Here is a 26,905-nt window from a genome sequence, read left to right as displayed (position 1 = left end):
GTCCTTTAAATAGGTATTTCGGTACTTTAAAATAAAAAAGGTGGGTTTAAATCCAGGATGGCCATGTTGATAAGGGGTAGGGAAGCAAACACCTCTTATACTGTTGGTGGGATATAAACTAATGTGATTTTTTTTTTTGAAGGACTAGTTAGTAATGTTTATTGACATTCCAAATGTGCAAACCCTTTAATGCAGCACTGCCAGTTATAAAAATTTATCTTACAGATGTTCTTGTACATTACTCAAAGATATATACGTACAAAGATGTTTATTCTTATATTATTTATAACAGCAAAAAATGTTAGGAACCTAAATGACCATCAGTCGGAGAATTTTTAAATAAATAATTGTTTAACCGCACGGTGGAACATTTTGTAGCCATTTTTTAAAAGAAGTACATTTGGGGGCACCTGGGTGGCTCAGTGGGTTAAGTGTTCAACTCTTTATCTCAGGATTGTGAGTTCAAGCCCTGCACTGGGCTCCATGCTGGGCATGAAGCCTACTTTAAAAAAAATAAAATTAAAAAAATAACATAGAGTAAGTACATTTGTATGTGAAGAAATGGAACATTCTCCAAAATACACTGTTAAATTAAAACAGCAAGATTCTTGGCAGGGGCAGAGAGGTAGTGGGGAAACTGAATGTGAAAAGAGGTGTGTGTGTGTGTGTGTGTGTGTGTGTGTGTGTGCATGCATGTGTGTCTACACATATAGAACAAAATCCGGGAAAGTCATTAGGAAATTATCAACATTGATTACTTCTGAGTAAAAGGCCTGACCTTCTGGAGTAGGAGGGAAACTAACTTTTCAGTGACTACCAATTTGAATTGGTTTAACTTTGTTCCCCATGTACTTATATTACTTTTACTTAAAAACCATCCAGGTTGGAAAAATATATTCTTATCCCAACCGAATCCTGCTCTTCTAAACTGTTGCCAAGTCCTTCTCACTCCCATAAACTGAGCTGCTCTAAGCACTCGACCCCCTGTGGCTACAGAAGATCCACTTCCAGTACCCACCCTTAACCCATGAACTCCTTCAGCTTCTGTGCTCTGCCCATGAGGCCCTGGGCCCAGCCCCCTCCCTCCTGCTGCTGGGTGGCCTGGAGGAGTCCCTCGTGGACGACTGGGGGCCCCAGGGAGTGGCCTACTTGGCTGCCATGCTTCTAGACACAGCTGCCCACTTCAGCCACCAGATTGGACCTGGCCAGGGCTGTGGGCTCACTGTGGCCCTCTAGATTCAGGAGGAAGGAGACAGTGGGGATGCCCTGCAGCTGTCACTGCTCCAGCAGTATCTCCCTGCCCAGTGCTGGCTGCAGGTGGCTGCACCAGGCCCAGGACAGCACTGCCTCCAGGCTTGCCTGGGTCCAGGTGGGCTGGGCCCTAGAGCAGAGTTGTGGGTGGCTTTCCCACTAGATGGAGAGATGGCAATCGACCCATGGCCTACCCAGGCTGGTAACCCCAGCTCAGACACTGTGACCACCTCTCTATGCCTCAGTTTTCCATGGCTGGAATACTTACTTCAGGGACATGTGCAGATTCAAAGACCTAAAGAATATAAAGTGCTTTCTCTCTTTTGAAAAATAGCATTATCATGAACCTATTATGCCCAATCAACATATTGTTTTTGCTGTTTTGAACTTCATAAAAAGTTTCATGATAAATGTAATCTTCTGAGACTTCCTTCTTCTCACACTCAATATTGTTATTAAGATTAGTCCAGGGGCACCTGGGTGGCTCAATTGGTTAAGCATCTGACTTCAGCTCAGGTCATGATCTCCAAGTCCTGGAATGAAGCCCCAGGACGGGCTCCCCACTCAGCAGGGAGTCTGCTTGTCCCTCTACCTCTGCCCCCACCCATGCTCTTTCTCTCTCAAATTTCTAAATAAAATTTTTTTAAAAAGCAGCACCTGGGTGGCTCAGTGGGCTAGCATCTGCCTTCGGCTCAGGTCATAATCCCAGGGTCCTGGAATCAAGCCCTACATTGGGCTCCCTGCTCAGTGAGGAGCCTGCTTCTCCCTCTCCCTCTGCTGCTCCCCCTGCTTGTGCTCTCTCTCTTTCTCTCTGAGTCAAATAAATAAATAAAATCTTTAAAAATAAAAAATAAATAAAAAAAAGATTAGGCCACATTTTTTTTAGTTCATTCCTTTTTCCCTACTGCATATAATTCCATGGGTGACTATACCCCAATTTATTCGTCAAACTGGCTTATTTACTGCTATGAACATTCTTTTTTTTAAGATTTTATTTACTTGAGAGAGAGCGCAAGACAGAGAGAGAGAGGGAGAGCATGAGTGGGGGAGGGGCAGAGGGAGATGGAAAAGCAGACTCCCTGCTGAGCAGGGAGCCCAACTCAGGGAGCCAAAGGCAGATGCTTAACCTACTGAGCCACCCAGGCGCCCCTTGCTATGAACATCCTTGCACACATGTCCTGGTTCATGTGTATGAGGGTTTTTAGGGTATATACCTAGAGGCGGAATTGGTAGAGCAGAAGGTCTGCATACGTTCATCTTTCCTTGGTTATGTCAAACTTTTAAAAAGTGGTTAAAACCAGAATTCCCAATGAGTCACCTGATGACATTGGTCATATCAGAGTACTTTCTTAGAACGGGGTCTGATTCAGAATAAAGCCTTACAAATTAAAAAAAAAAAAAAAAAAAAACAAACCCAAAAAAAACCCGAGCTACTGCTGCATCGAGCAGTATGCTCTTACTTTATGTATATTTTCATGTATAAGGTAAGTAAGGATCAGTATCTCAATTTAGAGCTGAGAAAACATGGAAATTAAGTAAATTCCTGTGATGCTTAGTTTTATGTACTGATTTGGCCATACTATAGTACCCAGTTATTTAATAAAACATGAAATCAAATCTAAGTGTTGCTGTCAAGTTATTTTGTAGATGTGGTTAATACCTACAATCAGTTGACTTTTAGATAATGGAGACTATCCTCAAAATCTGGATAGGACTCATCCAATCAGTAAAAATGCCTTAAGAGCAAAATTGAGGTTTCCTGGAGGAGGAAGAAATCCACCTCTGGCCTGCTGCTTCAGCTCCTACTTGAGAATTTCCAGCCTTCTGGCCTGCCCTAGGATTCCAGACTGCCAGCACCCATAATCCCAAAAGGCAATTCTTTGCAATAAATCAATCTCTCCCCCCCTTCCCTTCTCCTCCCCTCCCTACCCACCCCTTATATGAATATATATTCTCCTACAGGTTCTGTTTCTCTGGTAGAACTCTGACTGATACCCTTCCTGAGATCACGGGGCTAATAAATGACACAGATGGGGTTTGAATCTATGTCAGTCTGTCTTCAGAATATTTGTCACCCCACCAGATGCCAGAGCAAGCTTAACAAAACACAGATGGGTTCATGTGACCAGCCCAGGGGAAGGAATCCTTTCATTGATTCCATCACCTACAGGATAAAATTAAAATGCTTAGCATGACTGTGTCAAAGCTCTTTTGGTGGCAAGTGACAGAAGATGCAACTTGAACGGGCTTGAGAAAGCTTAACACAGAGGAGGGGGCGTGTGTGCTTACTGCCTTACATACTGGAGAAGTTAAGAAGACGTGCTGGTTTTGCCAGAACTAGTTTCTCTCTCTCCATCGCTCAGCTTTGCTTTCCTTATTTTTTTTTTTTTTAATTTGTAATCTCTTTCTTGGCCATGCTATCCATTCACAGGGGCAAAATGGTTGCTGTTGCTCCAGCCTGCATACTCCCAGGTCCAGTCCTAGGGAAAAGGGAGTTCACTGGAGTTCATTGCGGGCGCCTGGGTGGCTCAGTTGGTTGGGCGACTGCCTTCGGCTCAGGTCATGATTCTGGAGTCCCGGGATCAAGTCCTGCATGGGGCTCCCCGCTCAGCAGGGAGTCTGCTTCTCCCTCTGACCCTCCCCCCTCTCACGCTCTCTCTCTCCCATTCTATCTCTCAGATAAATAAATAAAATCTTTTAAAAAAAAAAAAAAGGGAGTTCATTTCTCCCATATCAAAATTAGAAGGTGTAGGAAATTGAGCTTTGGGGGCTCTGATTGGTCTGCTGTGGACATGTGTCATTGTTAGCAGTGATGTGCTACTCATCGGCTGGTCTGGGTCTGCACTATGTGTATGGATGGGGCCTGCCCTACTCAACCAACATGGACTGAAAATAAGGTAGAGTAGATCCCTGAATGAAAATCAGGAGTTGTTACTGGAAGTAGATGAATGAGTGCTGCACAATCCACAGTGTCTACTCCTTCTCCTAATCCCATATGACCTACGCTCAGGCTTTCCTCAGTCACTCACCATTCCTTGAACATACCTGAAACCCTCCTTCCTCTATGCCTTTTTCCTGCTATTTTTTCTGCCTAGAAGGCCATTCTTTCCCACCCTCCTCCTAAAAAAGATTACCTTTCTTTCAAGACCATCTCAAACAATAACTTCTCCTGGAAACCTCAGTGGATACCCCAAAATGAATTACCCTCTCCCTCTTCTTTGTTTTTACAGATAGTTTTTTGGTTTTTTTTGAGAGAGAGAGACAGCACACATGGGGGTGGGGGGTATAGGGGAGAAGGAGAGAGAGAATTTCAAGCAGTCTCCATGCCCAGCACAGAGTCCAATGCAGGATTCAATCTCACAACCCTGAGATCATGACCTGAGCTGAAACCAAGAGTCAGACGCTTATCTGACTGAGCCACCCAGGCGTCCCCAGATAGTTTTGTTTTTACATGCAAATATTAGCACATTCTTCCTGATATTATGATGATTTAAGCACCTGACTAGTTTCTCCTAGTCTATAAGCTCCTTGAGGGCAAGGACAACACATCAATCCCCCTCGTAACCCACACAGTGCCTATAATAGTATATTGAATATATTTGTTTGAGCAAATGTTTATAAGGCATCTGTTCTGTGGCAGGTTCTATGTTGGGTTTTGAAGAAAACACTATATAAAAATACAACTGGACCACATTTGCTTCTATCTCAAATGGAATAGCAATTCCTCTCAGGAGCCACTCAGACTGTAGGCGTGACAGTAGTAAGCGAGAGCAACAAATCCAGAATTTGAACACAGACAGTCTAACACTAGAGTGTACAATCTTAACCATCTTCCTGTGGTTACCATCTTCCAATGGTTAGAGCGTAGAATATGGAATCCCACAAACCTGGGTTCAATTCCTGCTTCCATGAGTTCCTAGGGTCTGACCTTATGTAAGCTGTTACATTTTTCCAAAACTGCAATGTCCTCCATCTATAAAGTGGGTGTAACATTTATGTCTACCTCATGAGACTGTTGTGAGAATGAGTTAATCCACGTAAAGCATTTACCTCAGTGCCTGGCACAGAGTCAGAGCTAGGTAAATGTTTCTATTATTCTATTCCCCAGAAACTTGGAGCCCCTCAGGTATGGTTTGGAAGGAAAAAACTAAACAGAGATAACATAAAATAAGAATTAGATTTTGGGCCAGGGAGAAGAGAGAAGAGGAAGTAGGGAGTTAAGGAAGTGAGCAACAGAGTGGGAACTCTGAAGGAAAAGTCAGCCCACGAGAAATTCTGAGTGACAACGTTGGCCAATTAATGAGGATCATGATGATAATCACAGTTACAAAGTGCTGACCACGTACCAGGCAGTTCTAAGTATTTTTCACTCAGTTCTCAAAATAATACTATGAGACACATGCCATCATTTTCCTCATTTTATAGACAAAGAAACTGAGCCCCAGAAAAGTTCAATCACTTGCCTGAAGTTCAACAGCTAGTGACTGGTAAAGCGAACATTCAAAACCCTACAGCCTGATTCCCAGGTCTTTCTTCTTAATCATCATGCTATATGGCAGAGGGCAATCTGGGGGAGTAAAAAAAATTCAGAATTCAATAAAATCATCCAAACTGGGGCCAAGGTTTCTGCAGAAAGATGTGCCATCCCAGTACCATTTATTGAACACCTACTATGTGCCAAGAGTTGCTTTTGGTGTTCACACGTATCACTTAATCCTCACAAAAACCTTAGGTGATAGGAACTGTCAATCCCAGTTTTAGATGATGAATTTGAAATTAAGTAATTTACCCAGGGCTACACAGCTAGTAAGCAGAACCAAGTCTGGAACTCAAGTACATCTGCCTCTAGAACCCTCACTCCTGCCCTTACAGCAAAATTTGGAAACAACTTAAATGCCCAATAACAGAACAGTTGAGTAAATTTTGGCTCTATCTACTTGTGTAAATTCAGCTTCTAAAACTTAGGATTTTACTAGCACGGGCAATTTTTCTCATACTAAGTGAATATTTTAAGTGAACAGATAAAATTGCATTTATGGCCTGACCTCAGCTAGGTTAAAATAGGCATTAAAAAAAAAAAAGATTGGAAGTAAATGTGCCAAGTTGCCTTTGGGTAGTATAATTATGGGTGATAATTTTTTCCATGTCTTTATACTTTTCTGTCCTTGATAAATTTTGTACAATGAACATGTAGTACGTTTATAATCAGAAACTAAAAAAGGAACAATTTTAAGAACTAGGCTCCACGTTTTCTTTTTTGAGGGCCCTTCTCAGTATGGCACTGGTGGCAGAAATGCAAAGGAGACCGCATGCACAAGCTCTATCGTAGTCCTGTGCTGACACCAGGGTCTCACTAGCAAGAGAACAGAATCCTAATACCTGAGACAGGGACATGTTAGCAGGGAAACCTTAGAACCTGAAACTCTAGATTCTCTGTCCCGGCAGAAGCAGCCCATTCCTTCTTGCCAGAACAAAGCAGTCTCTCCTTGTCTCGAGATGCTACAAAAGCCTGAACTAAGGCAGGTACTTGATAAGATGACACTTGACTTACTCAGTATCTGACCCATCACCCCATTGGCTGCCAGGCTAATAAGCAGAGTCAGGTATTGGCCTGGGCTGGAAAAGAAGGGTCTCTGTCCTGGGAGGAGATGATTTCTACACCAAACGTATTGTGGGCCCTGGCTGATGCATGCTGGAAGGCAACAAGGGAACATGTGTGGAGATGGATCTTGAAGGTATTAGACTTGGGGGAATGGAATACAATGTTGGATAGAGGAGAAAAAAAACCTCTCAAGATTGTTGGATATGGAGTGTGAGCAGACACCGATTATACCAGGGGCCCCAAAACATCATTAGGGGCCTCTGGTTAGAGAGAGGAATATGGAGCCCAAGTAATAAAAGGACTTCTAGCCCAAGCCCTTGTCACAATGGTGAAATACATTCATAAACCTACCCTGTAGTTAATCCCCCAATTTTTAAGAGTACAGATTGGTAGGGATATATTCAGCACATATCAGAATCTTTGCCTTCATTTCCTGATCTTGATAATAGAAAGGGCCAACTGGAAACCCGTGATATTACCCAGCCAGCCCACTGCTGCAGCCAGCCAAGAGGGTACATGAGAAGCAACACTGCATCCAGAAGGAACTGCAGAGATTAGTACTATCATAAAAGACTTAGAAGATGCAACAGTGTTCATCCCATTATATCCCCATTCAAGTCACTTCTCTGGCCTCTGCAAAAAGCAAATAGGCCCTGACAGATGATGGTGGACTCTCATAAACCTAACTGACTTATAACCTTAATTGTAGCTGCCATGCTAAATGTGGTGTTCTTTTTTTTTTAAGATTTTATTTATTTATTTGACAGAGAGAGAGAGAGAAACAGTGAGAGAGGGAACGCAAGCAGGGGGAGTGGGAAAGGGAGAAGCAGGCTTCCCGCTGAGCAGGGAGCCCAATGCAGGGCTCGATCCCAGAACCCTGGGATCATGACCTGAGCTGAAGGCAGATGCTTAATCATTGAGCCACCAAGGCACCCTGAACATGGTATTCTAACTGTAATGCAACCTCTGGCACTTGAAAGGTGACTATTGATCTGACAAACATGTTCTTCCCCATTGCTAAAGAGGATCAAAAACAGTTTACCTGGGGTTCCTGGATGGCTCAGTTGGAAGAGCATGTGACTCTTGATCTCAGGGTCATGAGTTTGAGCCCCACATTGGGCGTAGAGCTTACTTACATACATACATACATACATACATACATGCATATATAAACAACAAACTTAAAAAAAATTTACCTTTATCTTAAGTCCACATTCACTATCTTGTCCCAAGTCTATGTCAACTCTCTTGCTCTGTCACAGAGTGGTCTATAGACCTCTTGATCATCTTCTCATTCCAGAAAACATCTAACAGTGGTCCACTAGAATGATGATATCATGCTAGCAGTCCTAGTAGGCAGGAAAGTACCTTATATGCCTCAAAAAGACATGAGTGTTCCAGATGTTGGGAGATAAACCCCATGAAGATTCAGGGGCTTGCCAGGTTAGAGAAGTTTTCAGAGTGGCTCAATGGCCTAGATTATGTAGAACATCCCATCTAAGGTAAAGGACAAGTTTTTGCACTAGCATTCCTATCACTGAGAAAGAGCCACAGTGCTTCATAGATTTTGGAGGCAGCATATCTTATGTTGCTCTGGTCTCTTTATCTGATGACTTGGAAGGCTGTTAATTCTGTTTGGAGCTCAGAGCAAGAGGGTTCTACAGCAGATTCAGTCTGTAGTGTAAGTTACCTTGATACTCAGGCATATGACCCAGAGCTGTCGGGCATAAGGATGCTGTGTAGCATCTTTGGAAAACTCTATAAGGAAAGTTGTGGGGCACCTGGGTGGCTCAGTCATTTAAAGCATCTGCCTTCAGCTCAGGTCATGATCTCTGGGTCCTGGGATTGAGCCCCCATGTCTATATTACCCAAAGCAATCTATAGATTTAGTGAAATCCCTATCAAAATACCAACAGTATTTTGCACAGACCCAGAACAAACAATACCAAAATTTGTATGGAACCACAAAAGACCTCAAATAGCCAAAGCAATCTTGAGAAAGAAAAACAAAACTTGGAGGCATCACAATTCCAGATTTCAAGTTATATTACAAAGCAATAGTAATTAAAACAGTACAGAACTGGCATAAAAAAAGACACATAGATCAATGGAATAGAACAGGAAACCCAGAAATAAACCCACAATTATATCATTAATTAATTGTCAACAAAGGTGGAATGAATATACCATGGGAAAAAGAGTCTCTTCAACAAATGGTATTGGGAAAACTGGACAGCCACATGCAAAAGAATGAAACTGGATCACTTTCTTTCACCATACACAAAAAATAAACTCAAAATGGATTAAAGACCAAAATGTGAGACCTGAAAACATAAAAATCCTTGAAGAGAGCACAGGCAGTAATCTCTCTGACATCAGCTATAGCAACATTTTTCTAGATATTGTCTCCTTGAGACAGGGGATATAAAAGAGAAAGTAAACTACTGGGACTACATCAAAATAGAAAGCATTTGCACAGCGAAGTAAACAATCAACAAAACTAAAAGGCAACCTACTGAATGCATGAATATATTTGCAAATGACATATCCGATAAAGGATGAGTATCCAAAATATATAAAGAACTGATATAACTCAACACCCAAAAACAAATAATCGAATTTAAAAATGGGCAATAGACATGAATAGACATTTCTCCAAAGAAGACATAAGATGGCCAACAGACATATGAAAAGATGTTCATCATCGTTTACCATCAGGGAAATGCAAATCAAAACCACAATGAGATATCACTTCATACCTGTCAGAACGGCTAAAATAAAAAACACAAGAAATAACAAGTGTTGGTGAGGATGTGGAGAAAAAGGAACCCTCTTGCACTGTTGGTGGGAATGCAAATTGGAACAGCCACTGTGGAAAACAGTATAGAGGTTCCTCAAAAAAGTTAAAAATAGAACTACCCTACCATTGCACTACTGGGTATTTACCCTCAAATACAAAAACACTAATTCAAAGGGATACATGCAACCCTATGTTTATTGCAGCATTATTTACAATAGCCAAATTATGGAGGCAGCCCAAGTGTCCATAAATTGATGAATGGATTAAGAAGATGTGGTATATATATACAATGGAATATTATTCAACCACAAAGAATGAAATCTTGCCCTTTGCAATGACATGGATGGAGCTGGAGAGCATAATGCCAAGCAAAATAAATCAGTCAAAGAGAGACAAACACCATATGATCCCACTTATATGTGGAATTTAAGAAACAAAAAAAAAAAAACAAGCAAAGGAAAAAGAGAGAAAGACAAACCAAGAAACAGACTCTTAACGATAGAGAACAAACTGACGGTTACCAGAAAGAAGGTGGCTGGAGGGATGGGGGATATAGGGGATGGGGATTAAAGAGTATACTTACCATAGATGGAGCTAGAGAGTATTAGGCTAAGTGAAATAAGTCAGTCAGAGAAAGACATATACCATATTTCACTCATATGTGGAATTTAAGAAACAAAACGATGAACATAGTGGGGGGGAAAGAGAGACAAAACAGAAAGCAGACTCTTACCTGTAGAGAACAAACTGATGGCTATCAGAGGGAGGTGGGTGGGGGGATGAGTGAAATAGGTGATGGGGCTTAAGAAGGGCACTTGTGATGAGCACTGGGTGTTGTATGTAAGTGATGAATCACTAAATCGCACACCAGAAACTTATATTACACTGTATGTTACCTAAATAGAATTTAATAAAAACTCAGAAGAAAAAAAATGAAAAAAATTAAAAAAAAAAAGAACTCCAGTCAATAAAATGTGTTTGAGATTATTCTGCTAAAAAAAATAATTAATTAATTAATTAATTAAAATAAAATTTGCTGGAAAAAAAGGCCAGTTGATCCACATTATGGCTCTAGTTCTGCAGATGATACCCCCAGGGAAACTGGGTAGAGAACACGTGGGGTCTATATTGCCTCTAACAACTGCAAGTACGTCTAGTTATGTCAAAATAAAACATTTCATTAAAAAAAAAAAGCCAGTAGCAAAGACCAATGCTGAGCTTTCAGCATAACACCAATCCATAAGGAAACCAGTCAGCCTCTTGGTGGCAAGTTGATTACTTTGAACCTCTTCACCCCTGGGAAGAGAAGTGAAATTATGCCAATTGGATATAATTTTGGATATAATTTTACCTTCAGTGCCTATGCTAGAACTACCATCTGAAAGTTTCCAAGGTCCCTACACCCACACAACATTGACTCAGAACAAGGGACCCACTTTTAGCAAAGGAGGTGCTGATTACAGGGACCCACTGATCATATTGTATATGTCATCACCTAGAAGGATTATTACCAGAATGGTGGAATTTTCTGTTAAAGCTCAGTTAAGAGCCAGCTCAGGAACAAACCCAGTGGTAATGACAAACAGGCAATTACTGTAAGTATGACCTGTCAAGGGAAGGCAATGATAAGGACTTCTAAGATGAAGGTCATAGTCCCCCAACTACCACCACCAGGCAAGAAACCAAGACCAGCCAAAGTGTGAACTGAGAGTAAGGAAAATCTAGACTGGATGGCAGAGGAAGGTGATGATGAATATCAGTTACAGCTCTGGGACCAACTGCAGCCACAGGAATTGAGACTTGTTTCAACTATTTCTCTTGGATTATTAAGTGACTGCAGAGAACTTATAACCCCGACCGAGATCAAGAGTTGCACGCTCTACTGACTGAGCCAGCCAGGCGCCCCACCCGAGCAAGTTTCTCAACCTGTCCAATGCTGTCTGCTAGTAATGTTTACGTAAATGAGATGCCTTTTGCATTGCATTTAGCTCAATGTTTGGCATAGGTAAATGTACGCTAATAAATAATTGTTATTAATCACATCCTAGTTCATTTGGAACTGGGCACCAATCAAATATTCCAAGATTCTGTGGGTTATACCTGTTTTTGCCTTTATTTTTTAAGTTACCCCAGAATCCCTAAAAGCAAAGATGAGTGAAATGGGGTTCCTGGCAGCAGCAACAAAATCCATTATAGAAAACAACCCACTGGATACCCTTCAGCTCTCAAAAATATAGGTTGCTGGCAGAGTGGCTTAGTGACATCAATGAACTAAGAATAAATGAAAACCAATCATTTAGCTCTCATGAACCCTTGCCTCTGAAGACTCATGATAGGTAGCTCAAGTTGTAAGACCCCAAACAGGGGAGAAACAGCTATGACTGAAGCTTTACCAAGAATATGACACGGGGTCCTCAATTCCTTCAGAAATCCTACAGATGGGGCACCTGTAGGTAGCTGAGTCGGTTAAGCAGCTGATTCTTCATTTCAGCTCAGATCAGATCTCAGGGTTGGGAGATCAAGCCCTGTGTCAGGCTCTGTGCTGGGCATGGAGCGTGCTTAAGATAGATAGATAGAAAGATAGATAGAGAGATAGATAGATAGATAGATAGATAGATAGATAGATAAAGAAAGAGAGGAAGGAAGGAAGGAAGGAACAGAAAGAAGAAAGAAAGAAAGAAAGAAAGAAAGAAAGAAAGAAAGAAAGAAAGAAAGAAAGAAAGAAAGAGAGGAAGAAAGGGAGAAAGAAAAAGAAAGGGAAGGGGAAGGAAGGAAGGGAGGGAAGGAGGGAGGGAAGGGAGAGAGGCAAGGAAGAAAGAGAGAGGGAGGGAGGAAAGGGGGGAAAGGAAAGAAAAGAAAGAAAGAAAGAAATCTACAGAAAGTTTCAGGAAATTTCAGAGACAACAAACCTGGTCAATGAAGTGGCTTGAGGGCTGGGTATTAGACTGATGGATTTAATACCTAAAGCTGGTGAGGGGTAAAAGGCAGCTCACTGAACATCCAGCTTGCTAAGGCAGTAGAGGAAGGTGAGGCTTGTGCAGGCAGAGAAACCTGGTATCACTGAATCAGAACCATAGGCTAAAAAATTCCAGGTTGGCCCTCTGCTTTGAAATCACTTCTTGTGCAGGGGCAGTATGTAGCCAACGAGGTTTATCTGAGGTACAGTTATGGCTAACTGAAAACTTCCCATTACCCCCTCCCCCCCCACCTCCCCATGATGATATGAAAGTACTTCTTAGCCAGGCAGGTGGGTTTTAATAATAAGCTACCCAGCAGGCCAGCCAGGTCCCCAATATGAAGCTTCAGATATCAGGAGGGGATTAGAACCAAGTGTGGTTGGTGGAACAAAAAGGAGTAACTAGAAGCCACCTTCTCATCTTATAGCCAAGGTACAGAGAGGAAAAGACACCTGCCCATGGATACACAGCAAGTTAAAGGCAAAACCAGGACTAAAATTAGGGCTTAAACCCTTGGTCAGCCTCTTTCTTTTGCATTGTAAAGATCCCTGGGAACCATCAAATCAAATTACCATCAACCTCTTCATTCTTTCATTCTGTTTTTTCAGTTAATCATTCCCATCAATCATCAATTCATTTACTCAGTCAATGTTACTAAGGCCCCTGTGCATGGAGCTGTGGTAACCAAAATGAACCGAATAAGACCTGATTCAGACCCATGGGTAAAACACTCATAAACACAAAGTTAGGTAAAGGGATGGGGAAATTATTATCCTAACTGCTGGTTCCAGAATTCCTCTTCGGAAAGGACTCGCTTTGTTTGGGAAAACACTTTGATAAGCTCTTGGGTAGAAGGAGAAGCCATGAGGAGAAAGTGCCCTGGATCTGCTCTGCACGAGAAAGGCTCTAGAAGAGATTTGTTCCCTCAGAGAGAAAGGGAACATCAGCGAAATGGGGGCGGGGGGGAGGGGGGGACTAGTACTGCATGAAGAAAGGGCAAAGCGGGGAACACCCCATGACCAAGTAGCCAAAGAGGACTGAAGAGGGCAGGGTGACTCCCCGGGACTTTAAAAGATTTGCTGTGTGACCCCCAGCTCTTCAGTAAAGCCTTCTGCATTCATAAGTACTGTGTGTGAGCAGATTTTGCTTGGAGACCAGTGAAGGAGCAAAATTTCCCGTCTGGATTACACGGTGAAAACATAGGCCACACATGAGGAAGTAGGAAGCCCAGGAGAAAAGAGCTGATGCGACAATGTAAGTCTGAGAATCTGCAGAAAAATGACGGAGGGCTTTGGCTTCCACAAAGCTGTAAACTTGGGAGGAAATGGTTAGGCAAAATCCATTTTACCTAGATTTTAAGAATCTTGGAGGCCCTGGATGCCACTGGGGTTGCAATTACAACAGCTACTGGTAAATTCTCTAAAAGGGAGCCTGCTCAAATTGCTTTGGGAAAATTTCATGGACTATTTGAGATGGGTCATGAAGGCGTTATGGCAACGTGTCAGACTGGAAGAACATGGCATTTTGGAAAGAGGGAATGGCCTATGCAGAGGCACAGGTGTATGAAGAACGTGGTGTGTCCAGAGAAGAGTGAGAAGTTCCATGTGGCTAGGACAGGTTTGGTGAAGGATGCTAGATGAAGTGAAGCTGAAAAAGCCAGCAGGGGCCGTGTCACGAAGGCCTGAATGACAGCTTCAACTTTTACCTGTAGACAGGAAGACCCGCACTGTGGAAGATGACCCTGGAGGTGGTACGGCACCAGGCAATTTGGTCATTTCCTCCTTTATGCACCTTTATGCCTTGCACGTACCTCTAACTGCTGCGACTATCACCCTCTACCAGCAATTGATCAGGTGGTGTGTGCTTTGGAAGACCTTGAGCTCCAGGAAGGCTGGAAACATCTAGACGGTCCTGAATTCAAATCCTACGTCCTCAACTTACTGAGTGTCCTTGGGCCAGTTATTTTAACTGCCTGAGCCTGTTTCCTCATCTGCAAAGTGGGGATAATCATAGTACTTATCTCAAAGGATGGTAGTGAAGATAAAAAGAACCGAAATGCTCAGCATGGTACCTGCATACATTAGTTCTTAAGCAAAGCCACTCTTGTTCTGACTCACCCTTGAAATGCACAGCCTAACACAGGGCCTGCACATCTTGGGAGGAAACATGAGGGGGACAACTGTTGATAAGGAGGACAAACCAGACATGATAAATGAAGGGCCCTCCCACAAGAGTCTGGTTTTTTTTTTCATCTAGATATAATCATGCTCCTGATATCATAAGAATATGGCTGAGACATCAATGATAGTTTTATTTTTTAAGATTTCATTTATTTATTTATTTGAGAGAGAGAGAGCATGAGCAGGGAGAAGGGGCAGAGGGAGAGAGAGAGAAGCAGACTCCCCACTGAGCAGGGAGCCTGATGCGAGGCTCGATCCCACGACCCCGAGATCATGACCCGAGCCAAAGGCAGACACCTAACCAACTGAGCCACCCAGGCACCCCATGATAGTTTTAAAATAGGTCAACAAATTCTTTGATATTCCTCCCTTCAAGGGGTGGAGTCTAACCTCCCTCTGCTTGAGTGTGGGCTGATTTAGTACGTAGTTTCTAACAAATAGAATAAGCAGAAGTGACAATGTGCACCTTCGGAGCCTGGGTCATAAGAGGCATTGTGACTTGCTCCTTGCTGTTCTTGGATCACTCATTCTAGAAGTAGCCAGTTGCCATGTCCTGAGGACACTCACGCAGCCCCAAAAAAGGTCCACGTGGTGAGGAGCTAAGGCCTGCTGACCTTGGAAGTGTATCCTCCAGCTCCAGTCAGGCCTTTAGTTGACTACAGCCCCTAATGGCATCCTGACTGCAACCTCACAAGAGACCCTGAGCCAGAACCACCCAGCTGAGCCACTCTGGAACTCCTGACCACAGAAGCAATGAGATAATAAATGTTTCTTGGGTTAAGCCACTGAGTTTTGAGGTAATTTGTTAAGCAGCAAAAGAGAACTAATAGAATATCTAAATGCAATACTATTCATTTTTATTATATTTTTAAAATGGAATTTGATTCTTTCTGACTTTACTCTTCAAGTGACATTATGTACAATCATCCTGAGGTATAAAAATATATAATTTATTGAATTAATCATAATCTTTGGTTTGGGTTCCAAAAAATGTAAGAATTAAAAACAAAAGGTCGGCTGGGAAGATGGTGGAGTAAGAAGACCCTAAGCTCGCCTCCTCCCACAGATACAACTAGATAACACCCATATCAGCGTAAATAACCCAGAAAGCAACCCAAAGACTGGAAGAACAAACTCCACAACTAAAGGCAGGGAGGAAGCCACACTGAAAAAGGTAGGAAGGGCAAAGACACAGTCCGGGAGTGAATGGGCCATGGCCATCCATGGTGGGGAGGGAGCCAGTGATGCAGAGAAGGGCAGAAAATACACTTTCACACCTCAGAGCCCATGAACGGGGAGGAAGAGTCTCAGTAATACTTGTCTTTGAAAGTGAGAAGGGCTGAATTTTGTGAGCTCTTAAAACCAGCCAGATATAAAGCCTGGAATTTTAAAAATCAGCTCTGGGAGAGCCTGGAAGGCATTAGGAAGCAGAGTCCCCTCCCTTAACTAAAGAGACAGCATGACAAACAGCAGATATGACATAGAACCAGCAGTTTGAAAAATGCCAGGTGCAGATGGGAGGGAGAGTGATTTGCTCATCTCAAAGCACAGCCTAGAGAGACAGGGATCACCAGGAAACCCCATTAGGAACAAAGGAGCTGGCAGGTGCCAATTCCGTCCCCTACACCCCAGCATAAACAACTGCCACCTGCAGGAACCAGCAGTGCTCACACTCCTTACCCAATTTGCCTGCACCAAGCCCTACCCCACTGCACTTTGCTGGATCTGCCCTTCCCAGGCATGCTAGCTTGAGTCTTGGTGCTGTGGGCCCCTCCCCCAGAGGACCAGTGCAAACCCTGCCAACACCACATCTCCTGACCCACATAGTTTGCAGGATCTCAGTTCTGGCAGTGGCAGGAACACATCTCCTTTTGCAAGCAGACCACTGCACACTTTGCTGCCCACAACAAGCAAAGAGAGTCTCTGCAGACAACCAGATGGAAGGAAAAAGAGGCCAAGACTCAACAGCAGAACACATGTAAAACACATAGGAGACACTCCCTGAAGTGCCAGGCCAACAAAGGACCTCTTCTTTCTGAGGCTATTATCTTTAAGAGCAAGAGAAGTAGCTGACTTTCCTAACACACAAAAACAGAGACAGAAAGTCAGACAAAATGAGGAGACAGAGAAGCATCTCCCAAATGAAAGAACAGGACCAAACTACAGTAAGAGACCAACACAAGACAGATGTAAGTAATTTGCCAAATAGAGAATTTAAAATAATGATCATAGGGGTGCCTGGGTGGCTTAGTCGTTAAGCGTCTGCCTTCATCTTAGGTCATGATCCCAGGGTCCTGGGATCGAGCCCCACATCGGGATCCCTGCTCAGCGAGAGGCCTGCTTCTCCCTCTCCCACTCCCCCTGCTTGTGTTCCCTCTCTCGCTGTGTCTCTCTCTGTCAAATACATAAATAAGATCTTTAAAAATAAAAAAATAAAAAAAATCATAAAGATACTCACTAGACTTGAGAAAAGAGGGGAGGATATCAGTGAACCCTTAATACAGAGATTAAAAAGAATCAATCAGAGACCAAGAACACAATATATGAAATTAAAAATACACTTGATGGAATAAATAGCAGGTTGGACAAAGCAGAGGAACAAATTAATGAACCAGAGGACAGACTAATAGAAAGTAATCAAGCTAAGCAAAGGAGAAGAAAGAAAATTATGCAAATTGAGAATAGTCTTAGGGAACTCAGTGACGCCATCAACTGTAAAAACTTCCACTTTATAGGGATCTCAGAAGAAGAGAGATATAAGGGGGCAGAAAATGTCTTTGAAGAAATAAGAGCTGAAAACTTCCCTATCTGGGGAAGAAAAGATATCCAGATCCCGGAGGCACAGAGATCATCCCCAAAAAAATTCAATCTAAGGAGGTCCACATCAAGACATATAGTAATTAAAATGGCAAAAAGTAGCAATAAAGCAAAAATTAAAAGCAGCAAGAGAAAAGAAGACAGTTACATACAAAGGAAACTCCATAAGGCTATCAGCAGCTTTTTCAGCAGAAACTTTGTAGGCCAAGGGAGTGGCATGATATGGTCAAAGTGCTGAAAGGGACAAATCTGCAGCCAAGAACACTCTATCCAGCAAGGCTATCATTCAGAATAGGAGAAAAAAGTGTATCTCAGACAAACAAAAACTAAAGGAGTTCATGACCACTAAATGAGCCCTACAAGAAATATAAAGGGACTTCTTTGAGTGGAAAGGAAAGACCATAAGTGAGAGTATGAAAAGTAAAAAACACAAAAGCAATTAAAAAAATATATTTCTGTAAAAATCAATCAAGGGATTCATACAATAAAAGGGTGTAAAATATGATACTATATACCTAAAATGTGGGAGAGAAAGGAGTAAAGAATGGGTTCAAACTTAAGCAACCATCAACTTAATATAGACTGCTATATGCAGAAGATGTTATATACAAACCTCATGGTAACCACAAATCAAAAACCACTAATAGATATGCAAATAATAAAGAGAAAGAAATCCAAATATATCGCTAAAGAAAGCCAACAAACCATGAAAGAGAGCAAGAGAAGGATCAGAAAAAATCTATAGAAACAACCATAAAATAGGTAAAAAAAAAAAAAAGCAATAAATACATATCCACTGATAATTATTTTGAATGTAAATGGACTAAATGCTTCAATCAAAGGACACAGGGTGACGGAGTGGGTGAAAAAACCAGACCCATCTATATACTGCCTACAAGACACTCATTTCAGACTAAAAGACACCTGCAAATTGAAAGTGAGGGTTGGAGAAACATTTATCATGCAAATGGATGCCCAAAGAAAGCTGGGGTAGCAATATTTATATCAGACAAAATAAACTTTATCTTTTTAAAAATTTATTTATTTATTTGAGAGTGGGAGAGAGTGGGGGGAAAGGGCAGAGGGAGAGGATATCTAACACACACTCCTGCTGAGTGCAGAGTCTGACATGGGGCTCGATCCCAAGAGCCATGAGATCAGGACGTGAGCTGAAACCAAGAGTCAGACGCTTAACCAACTGAGGTGCCCTCAAAATAAACTTCAAAACAAAGACTGTAACAAGAGACAAAGAAGGACACTATATAATAATAAAGGGGACAATCCAACAAGAGGATATAACAATTGTAAATACTTATGCATCCAACATGGGAGCACCCAAACATAAAACAGTTAATAATAAACATAAAATAAATAATTGATAGTAGTATAATAATAGTAGGAGAACACCCCACTTACATTGATGGACAGATCATCCAAACAGAAAATCAACAAGGAAACAGTGGCTTTGAATGACACGCTGGACCAGATGGATTTAACAGACATACTCAGAACATTCCATCCTAAAACATAATACATATTTTTTTCAAGTGCACATGGAACATTTTCCAGAAGAGATCACATATTAGGCCATAAAACAAGTCTCAACAAATTCAAAAAATTGAAGTCATACCATACATCCTTTCTGACCACAATGCTACGAAACTAGAAATCAACCACAAGAAAAAAATCTGAAAAAAAAAAAAGAAAAGAAAAAAATCTGGAAAGAGCAAAAATACATGGAGGTTAAATAACATGCTATTAAACAATGAATGGGTCAACCAAGAAATTAAAGAAGAAATCAAAATTACATGGAAATGAAAATGAAAACACAATAGTCCAAAATTTGGGGGATGTAGCAAAAGTGGTTCTAAGAGAGAAGTTTATAGCAACACAGTCCTATCTCAAAAAGCAAGAAAAATCTCAAATAAACAACCTTACCTTACACCTAAAGGAGCTAAAAAGAGAACAACAAACAAAACCCAAACCCAGCAAAAGGAAGTAAATAATAAAGATCAGAGCAGAAATAAATGATACAGAAAGAAAAAAAACAATAGAACAGTAAATGAAACCAGGAGCTGGCTCTTTGAAAGGATCAACAAAATTGATAAATCTCTAGCAAGACTCATTTTTTAAAAAGAGAGAGAGAGAGAACCCAAATAAACAAAATTACTAATGAAAGAAAAGAAATAACAACCAACATCCCAGAAATACAAACAATTATAATAGAATATTATGAAAACCTCTATGCCAACAAATTGGACAACTTAGAAGAAATGAATAAACTCCTAGAAACATAATCTATCAAAACCAAAGCAGGAAGAAATAGAAAATTTGAACAGACCAATCACCAGGTATGAAATTGAATCAGTAATCAAAAAACTCCCAAAAAACAAGTTCAGGACTAGATGGCTTCACAGATGGATTCTACGAAACATTTAAAGAAGAATTAATACAAAAAAAAAAAAAAAGTTAATACCCATCCCTCTTAAACTATTCCAAAAAATACAAGATGAAGGAAAAACTAAATTCATCCTATGAGGCCAGTATCTCCCTGATACCAAAACTGGATAGAGACACCACAAAAACAAACAAACAAACAAACAAAACACTGCAGGCCAATATCTCTAGTGAATATAGATGAAAAATGCTGAACAAAATATTAGCAAACCAAATCCAACAATATATTTTTAAAAAATCAAACACCACAATCAAATGGGATTTATCCCCAGAATGCAAGGGTGGTTTAGTATTTGCAAAACAATCCATGTGATATGTCATATCAATAAGAGAAAGGATAAAAACCTTATGATCATTTAAATAGATGCAGAAAAAGCATTTGACAAAGTACAACATCCATTCATGTTAAAAAAAACTCTCTGTAAAGTAGGTCTAGAGAAAACATATCTCAACATAATAAAGGCCTTATATGAAAAACCTCCAGCCAACATTATACTCAATGGTGGAAAACTGAGAGCTCTTTCCCTCTAAGGCAGGAACAATACAAGGATGTTCACTTTCGCCACTTTTATTCAACATAGTAGTGAAAGTTGTAGCCACAGCAATTAGACAGCATAATGAAATAAAAGGCACCTAGGGGTGCCTGGGTGGTTCAGTCTGTTAAGCGTCTGCCTTTGGCTCAGGTCATGATCCTGGGGTCCTAGGATCAAACCCCGCGCAAGGCTCCTTGCTCAGTGGGGAGTCTGCTTCTTCCTCTCCCTCTGCCCCTCCCCCCTCTGCTCATGTTCTTTCATTCTCGCTCGCTCGCTTTCTCAAATAAATTAAAAATCTTTAAAAATAAATAAATAAAAGGCACCCAACTGGTAAAGAACAAGTAAAACTCTATTTGCAGATGACATACTATATATAGAAAACCCTAAAGACTTTGCCAAAAAACTACTAGAACTGATAATGAATTCATTAAAGTCACAGGATACAAAATCAATGTACAGAAATCTGTTGCATTCCTCTACACTATTGTTATAAGAAAATAATCCCACTTACAATTGCACCAAAAACAATAAAACAACTAGGAACAATTTTAACTAAAGAGGTGAAAGACCTGGACTCTGAAAACTATAAAACGCAGATGAAAGAATTTCAAGATGACACAAAGAAACGGAAAGACATTCCATGCTCATGAGTTGGAAGAAGAAATATTGTTAAAATGTCTAACTACCCAAAGCAATCTACAGATTTAATGCAATCCCTATCAAAATACCAACAGCATTTTGCACCAAACTAGAACAAACAATCCTAAAATTTGTATGGAACCACAAAAGACCTCAAATAGCCTAAGTAATCTTTTTTTTATTTTCCCCTTGAGAGAGAGAGAGAGCAGGCACAAGCGCAGAGCAGAGCAGTGGGGCGGGGGAAGGCAGACAGAGAGGGAGAGAGAGAATCTTAAGCAGGCTCACACCCAGCATGGAGCCCAACATGGCGCTCAATCTCACTCCCTGAGATCATGACCTGAGCCGAAATCAAGAGTCAGATGCTCAACCAACTGAGCCACCCAGGCACCCACAGCCAAAACAATCTTGAGAAAGAAAAACAAAGCTGGAGGCATCACAATTCCAGATTTCAAGTTATATTACAAAGCAGTAGTAATTAAAACAGTATGGGACCGACATAAAAATAGACACATAGATCAATGGAATAGAACAGGAAACCCAGAAATAAACCCATAATTATATGGTTAATTAATCTTCAACAAAAAAGGAATGAATATACCATGGGAAAAAGAGTCTCTTCAACAAGCAGTATTGGGAAAACTGGACAGCATATGCAAAAGAATGAAACTGGACCACTTTCTTACACCATACACAAAAATAAACTCAAAATGGACTAAAGACAGAAATATGAGACCTGAAACCATAAAAATCCTTGAAGAGAGCATAGCAGTAATCTCTCTGACGTTGGCTATCTTAATATTTTTCTAGGTATGTCTCCTGAGGCAAGGGAAATAAAAGCAAAAATAAATTATTGGGACTACATCAAAATAAAAAGCTTCTACACAGTGAAGGAAACAGTCAACAAAACTAAACTAAACTAAAAGCAACCAACTGAATGGGAGAAGATATTTGCAAATGACATACAATGAAGGGTTAGCATCCAAAATATATAAAGAACTGATATGACTCAATACCCAAAAAACAACTCAATTAAAAAATGGGCAACAGACATAGACATTTCTCCAAAGAAGACATACAGTTGGCCAACAGACACATGAAAAGATGCTCAACATCACTCATCACAAATCAAAACTACAATGAGATATCACTTCACACCAGTCAGAATGACTAAAATCAACAACACAAGAAACAAAAAGTGTTGACAAGGATGTGGGAAAAAAGCAACACTTGTCACTGTTGGTGGGAACGCAAACTGGTCCAGCCACTGTGGAAAACAGTATAGAAGTTCCTCAAAAAGTTAAAAATAGAAGTACCTTATGATCCAGCAATTGTACTACTGGATATTCACCCCCAAAATATGAAGGGACACATGCACCCCTATGTTTATTGCAGCATTATTTACAATAGCCAAACTATGGAAGCAGCCCAAGTGTACACTGATAGAAGAATGGATAAAGAAGATGTGGATAGGGGCACCTGGGTGGCTTAGTTAAGCTCAGGTCATGATCCCAGAGTCCTGGGATGGAGCCCTGCATCAGGCTCCCTGCTCAGCGAGAAGCCTGCTTCTCCCTCTCCCGCTCCCACTACTTGTGCTCTCTCTCTCTGTGTCAAATAAATAAAATCTTTAAAAAAAAACTTAAAAAAAAGATGTGGATATATATAATAGAATATTATTCAGCCATAAAAAGGAATGAAACTTTGCCATTTGCAACAACATGGATAGAACTAGAGAGCATAATTATGAGCAAAATAAATTAGTCAGAGAAAGACAAATACCATATGTTCTCACTCATCTGTGGAACTTAAGAAACAAATGAGCAAAGAAAAAAAGAGAGAGACAAATCAAGAAACTCTTAACTATAGAGAACAAATTGATGGTTTACCAGGGGGAGGTGGGTTTGGGGATGGGGGAAATAGGGGATGATGATTAAAGAGAACACCTATCATGACAAAAATAAATACAATATTTTTTAAAATAAAAAAATAAAATCATGTCTCTAGGCACTCAGAACCCACAGAGTTGCCATAGTCTGTGTGATAACCAAAATCTGAGCACCTCCCTCTTAGAGAGATGCTTGTTATATTGGTCAAGAGAGCTTCCAGACACCAGCAATACACCAAAACTGAGAGCAGAATGAATTAACCCCTTAGAAAGGAGAAGCCAGGTCATGTGGTTTATCAAAAACTTCTTCACCAAGTTGTGTATTGTTCTATCTGCTTAGTTTTTCCAGCCTGAAGACACTATGAAACTGAGATTGGCCCTTTTCAGCAATTTCCCATGTCCCAGATCTACTCATTCTGGATGGTGTAGCATAGGGAAAAAGCAGGGACTCAGGAGTAGGAGAGACTTGAGCTAGAATCCTGTTTTAGACACTCACATCATTCAACAAATACTAAGTGCATAGGTTGTGTCAACTGCTTCTGCTATAATAGTGAGTAAAAAGATGGGGCGCCTGGGTGGCTCAGTTGGTTAAGCAACTGCCTTCGGCTCAGGTCATGATCCTGGAGTCCCGGGATCGAGTCCCGCATCGGACTGCCCGCTCAGCGGGGAATCTGCTTCTCCCTCTGATCCTCCCCCTCTCATGCTCTCTGTCTCCCATTCTCTCTCTCAGATAAATAAAAAAAAAAAAAAAAATAGTGAGTAAAAAGAAACAAGCTCCCTGCCTCCATGGAGTGAATACCTAGTAGGGGTATTAAATAAATAAATATAAAATTCCACTCAGCTGACTGGTGCACAGGGTAGACCAAGATGAGACCAGGGAAGGTTTCCGGGGGAAGTGGTACTTAATCTGAGGGTTAAAGGATGGACATTAACGAGCATAAAAGGATGTTAAAAACAAGACAGTAGGCCCAAAATGGAGTCACTTTTATGCTAAGCACCACATCACCAAACCAGAGTTCATTGTGTCAGCTCTCCCAGAAATAGAACCTTAAACCAATAAATCAGGAATTGCCTAATCAGCACTAGTTAGATAATCTGCCTGATAGACCCCTGCCATCCCCTAAAGGAAAGTAACCCAATCCAAAGCAATAACCAACCTGCTTTTTTGCCTAATGCAACTTCTTGTTCCTGAAGGTCTTTCATTTTGTACAGCTCTTCAGAGTTCTTTTCAATCTGCTAGACTGGATGCTGCCCGATTCATGAGTCATTCATTGCATAAGATCTTTAAAATTTACTGAGTTGAATTTTGTTTTTTAATAGGGAGAAGGAAGAATATTCCAGGGGTGCCTGGGTGGCTCAGTCAGTTAAGCATCTGGTCTTGGCTCAGGTCATGATCACAGGGTCCTGGGATCGAGACCCACATCAAGCTCCCTGCTCAGTGGGGAGTCTGCTTCTCCCTCTGTCTCTGCCTCTGCCCCTGCCCCCACTATTGCCCTCTCTCACTTGCTCTCTCTCTCACTCAAATAAGTAAATAAAATCTTAAAAAAAAAAGAATATTCCAGATAAGGGAACAGATTTGTAAAGGCACGATGACAGGAGGGAACGTACATGTACTAGAGCCTGAAAGCAGACCAGTGAGGTGGTAGAGTGAAAAAGGGTGGGGAGGAGGGGAGAGACATGGAGGTCAAAAAGACAGGACTTGGCAATAGCAGTTAGGAATACTTTTGTGAAATGACCAGACAACCGGACCAACGGTGGCTTGAACACACAAGGGTGGTGTGTGTACATGTATGTGTATGTGCATTTCCTCAGATAATAAGTTTCCTTAGACAATAAAAAGATAATAAGAATTCCAAAGGTAGGAGGGATTTGTTTAACAGTTCAGTGATGCCAGGGCTAACATGAAGATCTTTTTCCTCAAAGCTGAAACCACCTCCATGCCCCATGATCAAGTCAAGGCAGGAAGAATTGAGAAAGGGGGCAAAATTCAAGACAATTGTCTCTTTCATCAGGAAAGGAAAACCTTTCCCAAACCACCATCCCCCACCCCCAGTAGATTTCTGCTGAAGTCTTACCAGACATAACTGTGTCATCAGGCCACTCCTAGCTGCCAGGGAAGCTGGAAGATCTACCGTTTAACTTTTCTATTCCCTTTAGAAAAAATGGAAAAGCGGGTAAGGGGATTGGGAATGGATGTTGAGATAATAAATTCACAGTGAGTTTGCAGGTACAGGGTTGGGGAGGTAAACAACTGGGCAGTTGATATTCTGAGTGGGTAACACTGCAACATCATGAGCTCAGTTTGGGATATATTGAGCTTGAGGTATATGGCAAACTGAATCCCTGGAACCTGTGAATATTACTGTATATGGAAAAAGAGACTCTGCCAAAATGATTAAATTAAATATTGAGATGGGGAGATTATCTTGGATTATCCAGGTGGGCCCTAGATGTAATCACATGTGTCCTTATAAGAGGGAAGCACAGGGAGATTTGACTCCAGAAAAGCAATAGATGTGACAACAAGGAAGAGGTTACAGTTATGTGAGGAAGGCGCCAGGGAAGGCAGACAACTTCTAGAAGCTGAAAAAGAAAACAGAGTCTCCCCTCAGAGCCTCCAGAAGGAACCAAACCTAATGACACCTTGACTTTAGCCTATCGAGACTGATTTTAGACTTCTGATCTACATAACTGTAAGAGTATAAATTTGTACTGTTTTAAGCTTCTGCTTTGCTTGTGGTAATGTGTCAGAGCGGGAATAGGAAACTAATGCAAATTGCCTTTAAAACATCTAAGAGAGGTCAGTTAGGCAGATGGATATAAGGGTTTGGAGGTGAAAGATGAGGGCTGGGCTTGAGATATACATTTGAGTGTCATATTCAGGTGGGTCAGCATTGAAGCTGTAGGAGGGCATAAGCTATGACTGTCACCTACATGCTGTGCATCTTTCACCGAGGTACTTAACGTCTCTGTAACGTAATGTAATGTAACTCTGTAATGTAACTTAACATTATTTATTGAACTTTTATTCTGTCCTGGCATCATATCAAGCTATTTACATGCACTCTCATTTAATCCTCACAACCACTTTATGAGGTAGACACCATTTTTATCTCCTATTTACAGAAAAGGAAACCGAGGTTTAGAGAGATTAGTCATGTCCAAGATCAGACAGTACATGATGCAGACTAACTCCATTCCTCTGCCTTGGCCCTTATAGCCCATGCACCAGCAGCGCTGGCACGATCTACGAGTTCGTTATGACTCCTGAATCAAATCTGAATCTTCACAAGATCCCCAAGTTACTTATACATTGTGTCACAAGCGCTAGACTCCAGCCTGCCTCCAGAATGGGTTCCACTCAGGCAGGTGCTGCACCAAGAGCCTAGTTCGGAGTTCTAGAAGCACAGAACGTTTTTCACCTATCTTTGCTTACATCATTCTCTACCTGGAGCTAACACTTCTGTTCAGATGCCCGGATTAGGCACCTCCAGAACTCTCAGGTGTTTTTGTCTCCTGTAACTCTCGAGTTACAATGCTGTCTTCTCCGCTACATCTCTAGTACAAAACACAGTTCTTTCTCGCCTAGGCACCCCAACGCCAGGTTCTGCCAAGCAAAACGCAGGAAGCGCCAGAGCAGACGCCCAGCAACTATTTAAAAGGAAGTATGAAGTAGCTAACGAAACTTAACTTGTCGCCCTAAGAGACCCGCGCAGACGCAGTCATACCCCGCCGAGCCCGAGAGAGGCCGGACGGTGAAGGGACAGTGAGCGCGAGGTTTAAACGT

The 26,905-nt window shown here is 41.4% G+C and overlaps 2 pseudogenes; both read left to right on the top strand.

The window, feature by feature from the left end:
- The first annotated feature begins 57 nt into the window (after nucleotides 1-57).
- LOC118548983 (ATPase SWSAP1 pseudogene) lies at nucleotides 58-26,389 on the top strand (annotated as a pseudogene).
- Nucleotides 12,769-12,927, top strand: LOC144379559 (U4 spliceosomal RNA; annotated as a pseudogene).
- Nucleotides 26,390-26,905: the final 516 nt, after the last annotated feature.

Source organism: Halichoerus grypus, chromosome 11, assembly GCF_964656455.1.
Source record: "Halichoerus grypus chromosome 11, mHalGry1.hap1.1, whole genome shotgun sequence".
Classification (NCBI taxonomy): Eukaryota; Metazoa; Chordata; class Mammalia; order Carnivora; family Phocidae; genus Halichoerus; species Halichoerus grypus.
The sequence above is the reverse complement of the archived record's forward strand: the minus strand, read 5'-3'. Positions and strand labels throughout refer to the sequence as shown.